Source organism: Carcharodon carcharias, chromosome 8, assembly GCF_017639515.1.
Source record: "Carcharodon carcharias isolate sCarCar2 chromosome 8, sCarCar2.pri, whole genome shotgun sequence".
Lineage (NCBI taxonomy): Eukaryota > Metazoa > Chordata > Chondrichthyes > Lamniformes > Lamnidae > Carcharodon > Carcharodon carcharias.
The window spans coordinates 42100106-42110295 of NC_054474.1; the positions used below are offsets into that span (position 1 = coordinate 42100106).

The 10190-nt window shown below is 42.5% G+C and overlaps 1 protein-coding gene across 3 annotated transcripts in view; it reads right to left on the bottom strand.

Annotated features, from left to right (window-relative positions):
- The window catches only part of pitx1 (paired-like homeodomain 1), a 42919-nt gene extending 37730 nt beyond the window's left edge, over positions 1 to 5189 (bottom strand). The window contains exons 1-2 of one of the 3 annotated variants that reach the window (XM_041192904.1): positions 4776 to 5189; positions 1168 to 1231 (exon numbers count right to left, since the gene is read on the bottom strand). The gene's annotated coding sequence lies outside the window, so the exon portion shown is untranslated. Of the gene's footprint in view, positions 1 to 1167; positions 1232 to 3683; positions 3805 to 4558; positions 4664 to 4775 lie in introns of those variants that run through there. The other 2 variants (XM_041192903.1, XM_041192905.1) reach the window with 2 other exon arrangements.
- Positions 5190 to 10190: the final 5001 nt, after the last annotated feature.

Consider the following 10190-nt stretch of genomic DNA (forward strand, 5'->3'; position numbering starts at 1 on the left):
CAACTATAGTGACATGTGCATGGTAAAGATGGTTATCATTGAACATAAGAATGCATTTCATTATTTGAAAGCTTTAGCGTGTATAACACAAGAGGCTATAGCTATTTTGTGTGGACTGTATTACTTGTTCGTAACTGCAATGAATGAAAAACTCCCCTTTTACTGTTAATTCCTGTGTTAATCTTTCTTCTACTTCAATTTCCAACCTGCTTTGCTTAGTTATCTAGATTCCCCCGGCTGTATGGATTGGCAAGTGGGTGCAACTATAAATGTATTCCTCTATTCTGTAGGTTTTGATGTTTGAGAAAGCACTTTTTTGTATTGTTCAAATGCAAAATTAAGTAATTTAGCTTCTTAAAAAGAAAAATAATGAATCTTACGGACAGAGCCCGTTCAGCACTTTAACAGTGTTATCAGTCTCTAACCTCAGTGTTTATTCCGAATACCAGTAAGATTATTGATAAATACCAACTCGAATTATAGATATGGCAGTGATTTCTGATAATTTAATTTGGTCACTATTTTTATTTTTATTTTGTAAAATGATAATTGGACAAAGTTAATGTTAACTTTTATTATACGGGGATGGCACACCATGAGTTAATCGCTGACTGTTTTATCTGCGATTACTGTACATGATCTTTTCATAGCAAAAGCATTTAAAAAAAACTCAAAAAGAATTATGTTTACTCTTCAACATCAGGTTTCAAAACACACACACCGATGAGAAACCAATGGTCGATTCTTTTGAATTTCAAGTATGAACTGCCCAGTCTCAAATGAAGCTGCTCGTACATGTCTAAAACATGCTTTAAAATACACGTTATGCAAACGGTGAAGGTAACTCACAGACTAACCATGTCATCGGGATCTTGAACAAAATTAGACCAAAAAAATCCCAATAAGCAGAATTCATTTAACCTGCAGTTAATTAACTATAACAGCGACTCAGGAGGATGGTTTGAACAGAAACCCCTTTTTCTGGCCTCTGGTTATAAGGGATCAATTGACTTGACTAAATTCCATAGAATCCCATTTTTTTAAAAACAGAGCTCAATCCAGATCCGATTTTCCATTTGCTCCGAAGCAGCTCGATCAGGAATGTCCACTCCGGAAACACGCGCGCTGCAGAAATACAGACAGGCGAATAAAAGAAGCGTCCCTTACCTGAATCTGCGCAGAAAGGCAGTCTCTTCTAGTGATGTTTCCGTTTCGTGCCGAATTTAGACCTCTGTTAAAGCAATCAAACAAAATAATTAGACATGGGCGGGAGAAATTTGTTGGAAATAGTGTCAGCATTTGGCGCCTTACAGAAAGGTATAGAATTATTAACATGCTGGGTAATTATTGCCTCTTGTGTAGGATCAGCACTTTCCTCAGTCGGTTCAACTCACTATTTAGAAATGGTAAATTAAGGGGACAAACACACTGATTATTTGCTGTAATTATAAGAGTTCGCTTTTGGCGTTGTTTCAGTAAATTCCTCCAATTATTGCAGTAGCCTCGTGTATGTCATTGCTGGTATTTATTTTAATTAGTACACATAACTTTTGATTTGGAAGCGGGCACTTGGCGGCCGTAATAAAAACAAGCTCCAAGTAAACTTTTTTTTAGGTGGATATGATCAGCTTTTCGTTTCGAGAAGCAAAATGACTGCATGCTGCTGTTTATTATTTTCCAGGCGGCTAAAAGAAGCTGTGACAATATTTGAAAGGCACATTCCGCGTACAAATCTAAAACCGAATGCACACTCCATCACTTGCTGGTTCTCGACACGATTTTGCAAAGATGTCCTTCCCCTCCTATACTCTGTTCCAAAAGTGACAAAGTCTTTTCCCTACTGAACTTAGGTGGCATAAACTTAAAAAAAATTCGAAACAGTTTGCTCCTTAAGATGAAATGTGATGGTTAATTAGCAAATCGAGCAGTCAAGCCATTTGACCCTTATACATTTGCCCCCCCACCCCCCCCCCCGAGTTCCCATTGACAGGCGAGACACCGGACCCGCGCGCAAGGAACCAAACGAATGTTATCGGTAATTTGCGTTGCAAATCCTTTCCTTCAACCGATATCGTTACTTGTTTGATTGTGCTGACTCATTTGTACAGATCCGCTTGTTTCCCCATTCCCCCAGCCCGCAATGTCGACAAGAAACAGCAGCGATAGCGCCAATGTATTTATCTATCCCCACAGCAGAAATATTACAAATCCACTGGCCCTCTTGTGACTCCAGATTCAAATCGTTCCAACTGAATGCTACGATCAAAACAGAACTCTCTGCAAAGAACTGACTGCCAGATTTCAGCATTTTCCTTATAACCGATTCCTCCACCCAACCGCCCCCCAATCTTTTCATCCCTGAGTAGGTACCAAGACAGTACCTGACTGCTGGCAGAGGCCAGCTTATTCTCAGCCAGAACTTGACTGTTTATTTGGGCAGAGTGGATAAACCTTTTTTTAGAAGATATTCCGTCAAGGCTCGCACGTGATTGTTTGTGCCCGATACTTCGGTTATTGAATGTGTAACGTCGTTTAAAAATGTGTTAAATAATTGACCAACATTACAAAAATTATGCAACTCAACATTTAGAAAATATTAGAGGTTGAGAGATGACATTTGCTAATTTGTAAATATCAGTTTCTAGGTTTTGGAAATGAACCCACGCCTATTTCCATCCAAATATTTCAGTCTATAACCATTATTGATCAGACTTCAATATATACATCTTTTTTAATAACCGTTTGTTATAAATTATTTAAAAAGAACAGTATCTCGCGTTGGAAATGATCTTAGGTTTTCACGGTGAAAAACTGATCTCCTTTATTTACAGCCGTACTTATGTCGGTGAGGCCTTCTCTCAGGCGTTTTCCATCGGTGTCACAGAGTTGGTGTTTGGGAACTGGCCGTGGAGCATTTTACAGGAATGTTTGATCATTGCTGTCCATTGCTAGTTTACCCGCGTTGCATTTTGCTCAATATATTTATTGACGGTTATTTTAAGACACTTATGGAGGTAGGATCAATGTTTCTTGAAAGTTGTCCCTCGTTCATGGAAATCCTTTGGACGGCTCACTAAAAAAAAACCTGACTAAAGGGGTATTTTTAAAAGTCTGTGAGGGAGATTTTACCATTTTCGCTATGTGATGGAGGTCGGATATTTGCTACCTTAAACTGAAATATTTAAATGAATTCAATAATAATACATTAAAATGAAAAGTAATTACGCTCACAGCGAATCCAGCAGGTAACGCATTTAAAATAATACAACAATCGATTATTCATAGATATATATTTCATAGGGCCAAATTTAAAATACATTAAAGGGAATATTCTCTCCTCATCGCCAACCTTTTAACCGGGGCTTTGGATTTTATTTGGTATTCTCTCTATCTCGAGAGCGTTGCTATACAACACAGCAAAACGCTGAATTCTTTAACTAAAATGAATGACAGAGTATTGTCAAAAACATTACTTAAAACGTTTTAAGATCTCAATGTCAGTCCTGGAGCACTCGGTTTGCCGACAAGAAAATCACTCAACATCTATTTTGACGCAAATCTTGCAAACCAAATGTCTTTCCACCTAAGTGAAGTCAGTCACAAATACTCCATGATAACGGCTGCTCCACGCACACACGCCCGGCCTACATTATTGGTAAAATCTATAAGCAAAGTTTAGCTACCTCAACACCAAGAAAGCATTTGGTTAGGTTAAAGAACAAGCGGGAACCGCCTCTTGATTTTGACGGAGATATCATTTCTCTCTCGGAGTATATTCTTGGGACTGGGCTGCCTCTCATTCCAGTCATTTAAACAGAACCTATTCTCGAGCTGGGTCTGTCCCCAGTTATAATTAGGATCGCGCGTTTTGTTTTGTTTCCAAGTGCGAATCTATAACTGTCTGTAATCTGCTCTAACCCTATACTGACATCTTACATTTTGCATGTTTCAAAAAAAATTATAGGCATGCAACATGTTGAACCACGCTAAGACGATTGCTTCGCAGGTTGAGTCGAAGTACATTCTGAGCTGCTGTAATTGGTGTGTGTGTGTGTGTGAGAGAGATATTGCTGTTAGGGAGAAACCTTTCTCTCTCCTACAGACTGACATCAACACTTCGATCCCCCCCCACCCCCCTCCCGATTGCTTCAGGACGTTATGCTTTTGGTCTGAAACAAGTACCGTAAAGTAGGGAACAACCGAACACAAATATAAGCCTTTTAAAATAATTAATAAAACAAGGCAAAGAGTGATTTACATTCCGTGTTTGCTTCTTCTCCATGAGGTAAACCCCCTGAAAGTACATTTTCGAACTTTCTGGAGTGCCCGTCGCAGACCTGACAAACTACAGAATTTCGACGTAATTTATACACGGTGTGAAATCCGACCAAACCCCACAGGCGAGCAGCCCTAACCTAACTTCAGAGTTACAATCAAGAAATTAATCTTTCCTAATGCCTATTCTTAAAGGCAGCGAACACAATACTTTCGAAAAGAGTGGCACATCAAGTTATAAAGGGGCGGAAGAGAATTAAAATCAAATAGTGAAGGATCAAACCTCGGACTCGCTGCTTTTACCGTGACCTTTATTCACATTCCCACCGAGTGCCAGCTAGTCTTTGCAAGAATCGGCTTTGAAATGTTGGCAACCGTTCCAGGATCACACAGTGATTCATCTGAATTTGGTAGACATTGCAACATTTTTTTTTACAAAAGCACGTGTTTCATTTCTCCATTCTGTCTCTCACATGCTTAGGACTAAGCTTTGGACTCACCATTTATCTGCACTGGTTGAAGTTCTGATATCCTGGATACGAGCTATTCCACATTAATTAAAGTAGCAGCCGAACGCATGCCCCTCGGTATCGCAGCAGCATGAAGTTCGTGTTGACTCGGGAATCGGAGTTTGGTTCGGCAGGCTCTGGGTCGGCAGCTGTCTCCGTGCCTGACATATGACGTCAGGCCTCCCCACCCTTGGGACCAGGCTGTGTGCAGTCAGCACAGTTCAGGCAAGAGGGCTGGATGTCTTTTTTTGTAATTGGGGGAGCGAGTATGTTGGATTTCTGTGCTCGGCAATGGTTAGAACCGAGAGAGAATTCACACGTTTGGCAAACACCGAAGGAGCTGCTTCTTTAAGGGCCGGCCACCCTCTATCGCTGGGTAAAGTCTGAGTTTTGGCAGCACTCCCTCCCAGTCCCTAAAATAGGAATTACAGCAGTTAGGACCTTCGCCACTTTGATCCTATGTGAATAAGTACCTTTCGTCTGTTTGTGTTGAAATATAAACTGAAGTGTTGCTTTTATAATCTTCCAGGAGATGATATTGTAAACAAGCGGATTAGATACATTACTACTTTTATTTATTGGGGGGCAGAAGATGCGCTTGGGTGCAATCTCAGTCCTGGCAGCTGTTTGGCTTAACTTTATTTATTTATGTAAAAATTCCCAAGAGTAAAGTGCATCCTTTGCACCTTTCAAGTAATTATACTTTCATCCCTTTCCTAATAGTCTCACCTTGCCCCACACAGCGCCTTGGGAAGACTGCGGTAAGCTTGTTGCTCGGGCTCTGTTATTGAGACGCTATCTGGAGGTACGGGGTGGCGAATGGGGTGGCGCTTTCTCTTCCAACTGAGACAACAGCCGCGCTGGAATAAGGAACTCAGCGAAAGAGACGCATCATTGGATGTAAAATTCATCCCACAAGTCCTGGCACTGTTTATTGCTGTTTGCCCCGTGGGCGTGTGTGAGGTACACTGTTATAATATTTAAAGCAGTGAATTGAGTTTTATTTATAAACATTAACTACGTCATTGTTATTGTTTTGGCCAGCTATATAAATATATGTACTTAATGAATTTAATATTTTACAATAAATCCCATTAGCTACTGAACAAGTTCAACGTGTAGTTTTGCTGCAACTGATGCAACAGTTTTAACTCGGTAAAAGTGACAGTTTACTTCTAGGGTCAGATCCTAACTTGACTGCAAAAATGTGGAGACCAAGTAGTATAAGACGCTCAACAGCAGGGCTTGGGTTTGATCCTGAGCGAAATATAATTTCACCGTCACGCAAGTGGGTTTCAATATGCCCCAAGTATTCCACTGGGTCTCCAGTACATTTTCTAAGTTCACTGCATTTCGTTTTTATGAAGTGAACATTTCTGCTTGAGTTCGTAAAAATTTAAGATTGTACTAGTGGAGAGAATGGAGCTCTGTGCACATGTGAAAACATACACAGAACCTCACTCTCCAAAGTGGTCAGAGTGCAATTTTTCAGTCTGTTGCAGAAGTTATGTTGTTGACTGAGCTGCACACTAAACAGTTTTCTCTGTTACTGTATAACCATATGGCTATATTCATACCATACAAACATTAAAATTAATTACAGCATTTTACTTTGAGTATAAATGTAATTATATGAAATGTATATCTAAATACACTGTGTGGTGCAGAGCACTAGTTAGGTGTCAGCCTTGGCTCAGTGATAGCAGTTTGCCTCTGAGCTAGAAGGTCCTGGGCTCAAGCTCCGCTCCAGAGGCTTGAACACATGATCCAGGCCGATACTTCAGTAGAGTATTGAGGGAGTGCTGCACTGGTTTGAGTGCCACCTTTCAGTGAGACGTTTTAACTGAGGTCTTGCTCATGCCACTATATGAAGAAGAGTAGAGGACATTTCATGGTGTCCTGATCCACATATATCTTTGAAGAAACATCACCTCCCAAAAAGATTTTCTGCTCAAGCTGAACTTGCAATGTAAATTGGCTGCCTGCATTACCCTACATGAGAACAATCAATACATAGTTAGATATTAGGACAGATGACCAAAAGCTTGCTCAAATAGGTATAGGGAGTACTTTAAAGGAGGGGAGGTTTAGGGAGGGAGCTACAAAGGGCCCAGGAAGCTGAAAATATGGTTGTCATTGATGGAACAATTAAAATCAGGGATGCACAAGAGACCAGAATTGGAGGAATACAGAGATCTTGGAGGATTGTAGGGGTGGAGGAGGTTACAGAAATAGGGAGGAGTGAAGCCATTGAAAACAAGGATGAAAATCTTAAAATCAAAGCATTGTTGGACTGGAAGTCAATGTAGGTTAGTGAGCAAAGTAGTGATGGCTAAATAGGACTTGGTGCATGTTAGGATATTGGCAAGAGAGTTTTGGATGAGCTTAAGCTAACATAAAGTGGAAGATGCATGGCCAGCTAGCAGACCATTGAAATAGCTAACACTAGAGTAATAAAGGCATGGTTGAGGGTTTCTGGAGTTTAGACGGGGAGGAGTTGGGTGATATTATGGAGGTGAAAGTAGGCAGGTGGGTGATGGAGCAAATCTGTGGTCGGAAGCTCATCTTGGGTCAAAAACAAGACAAAGTTTGTGAATGCTCAAGTTCAGACTCAGGTAGAGGAATGAATACAGTGGAGTGAGGATTGTTGGTGGAACCCAAGGCAATGAATTTGGTCTTCTCAATATTAATTAGAGGAAATTTCTACTCATCCAACACTGAATGTCAGACTAGCAGTGTGACAAAGTAAAGGCGGTGGTAGAGAGGTAGACCCAGATGTTGTCAGACTACACATGAATCTTGACCTGTTTCCTGATGATGTTGCTGAGAGGCAGCATGTAGATTAGAAAGAGGAGTGAGCAAAGGATGGATCTTTAGGGGGTTCCAGAAGTAATGGTGTAAGAGAGAGAAGAGAAGACATTGCAATGATTCTGTGGCTACAACCAGGTAGATGAGAATGGAACCTGGTGAGGGCAGTCATACCCAGATGGATGAAGGAGGAGAGGTGTTGGAGGAGGAAGGTGTGGTTATACAGAACAGTCGAGAAAAATGAGGAAGGATGGTGCACCATGGTATAGTCACATAAAATGTCCTGTACAGCAGGATCACAGACAGGGTGGCAGTGACTTGTTCACATTAACTTATAAGGAACTGAATTTTTAAAAAAATAATTCACAGGATTTGGGCATTGCTGGCTAAGGCAACATTTATTGCCCATCCCTAATTGCCCTTGAGAAGGTGGTGGTGAGCTGCATTCTTGAACTGCTGCTGTCCATGTGGTGTAGGTACACCCATAGTGCTGTTAGGGAGGGAGTTCCAAGATTTTGACCCAGTAAATCTGAAGGAACAGTGATATATTTCCAAATCAAGATGGTGAGTGGCTTGGAGGGGAACTTGCATGTGGTGGTGTTCCCTTGTGCCTGCTACCCTTGTCCTGGCCGTGTGTTTGGAAGGTGCTGTCTAAGGAGCCTTGGTGAGCTCCTGCAGTGCATCTTGTCGATGGTACACACTGCTGCCACTGGGAGTCGGTGGTGGAGAAATGAATGTTTGGGGATGGGATGCCAATTAAGCGGGCAGCTTTGTCCTGGCTGGTGTCAAGCTTCTTAAGTGTTGTTGGAGCTGCACCCATCCAGGCAAATGTAGAGTATTCCATCACACTCCTGACTTGTGCCATGTAGATTGTGGATAGGCTTTGGGGAGTCAGGAGGTGAGATACTCATTGCAGGATTCCCAGCCTCTGACCTGCTCATGTAACCATAATATTTATAGGCTAGCCCAGTTTAGTTTCTGGTCAATGTTAATCCCCATGGTGTTGATAGTAGGAGATTCAAGAGGTGATGATTGGATTCTCTCTTGTTGGAGATGGTCATTGCCTGGTACTTGTGTGGTGTGAAAGTAACTTGCTACTTGTCAGTCCAAGCCTGGATATTGTCCAGGTCTTGCTGCATTTGGACATGGACTGCTCCAGTGTCTGATAAGTCGCAAATGGTGCTGAACATCATGTAATCATCAACGAACACCCCTTTTTATGACCTTATCTTGGAAGGAAGGTCATTGATGAACCATGAAGATACTTGGGCCTGGGACACTAACCTGAGGAACTCCTGCAGTGATGTCTTGGAACTGAGATGATTTACCTCCAACAGCCACAACCATGGGCAGAATTTTTCGCTCGGCATGCAGGTTCACGCCCGACATGCTCGAGCATAAAATAGTGTGTGATGATGTCGGCCGAGTGACCCAATGCCATCGTGCACTCGTGAGATATTTCGCTCAAAGGGCACACACGGGCACTGGAGCCATGCCCACCATTAATTAAGAGTCCAGTTAAGGCCTTTAAAAAGTCAATTGGCATCGATTTTTCTTTTCCCATGTGATTTTGCGCTCATTGCTCAGGCAAAACGAGCAGGCGGCCAGCTGACAATTTCAAAAGCCTCATCTATGGACAGGGATAAAAAGGGACAGCATCATTGCCAGTATGAGTAGTGAGGAGTTTTGTAGATAGTTTGTTGCTGGTGGCTTATTGGTATATGGCAGTTTCATCCCTGTTCGGGGCTTAGTTGTTAGCATTTCCAGGCTTCATTTCAGGACTCCTTGGTGTCTCCAAGGACCCCGGAGAATTCAGACTGTGTGGACCCTTCCAAGCACCAGACAGCCTTCTGTTACCCTGATAATGGGGATTGTGATCCCCTGTGGTCTTGTGCTCTCCTCCTCCGAGGAAGAGAGGGGCAGAAGGGAGAGGGGGCTAAGTATACCTATGCAGCTTCCAGGTGAGTGACCTGTGGGAGGAGAGGCACAAGCACAAGCCCCATGAGGTCAACAGGAAGTCCAAGGTGGAAGGGGTTGCTGAAGACGTCACTATCCTGCTGCCAGGGTTTACAAGCGGCAAAGCAGCTACCTCAATATGTCCGAGGTGCAATGGTGAAGGAGGCTCCATCTCTCAAGGGAGATAGTGACCTCCATCTGTCAGATGATCAGCCCTGAGATCAGCTCCAACTGTGTGGGTGGACACCCCATACCAGTGGCTCTGAAGGACTGAGATGAGGAGAAATTTCTTCACCCAGAGAGTGGTGAGCCTGCAGAATTCGCTACCACAGAAATTAGTTGAGGCCAAAACATTGTATGTTTTCAAGAAGGAGTTAGATATAGCTCTTGGGGCAAAAGAGGTCAAAGGGTATGGGGAGAAAGCGGGAGCAGGCAATTGAGTTGGATGTTCAGCCATGATCATAATGAATGGCGGAGCAGGCTCAAAGGGCTGAATGGCCTACTCCTGGTCCTAATTTCTATGTTTCTATGTAAGGTCACAGTGGCCCTCAACTTCTATGCCTCCGGCTCTTTCCAGTGGTCAGTGGTGGGTCTGTGTGGAGTCTCCTAATCAGCTGCCCACAGTTGTCAAGCTGGTGACAG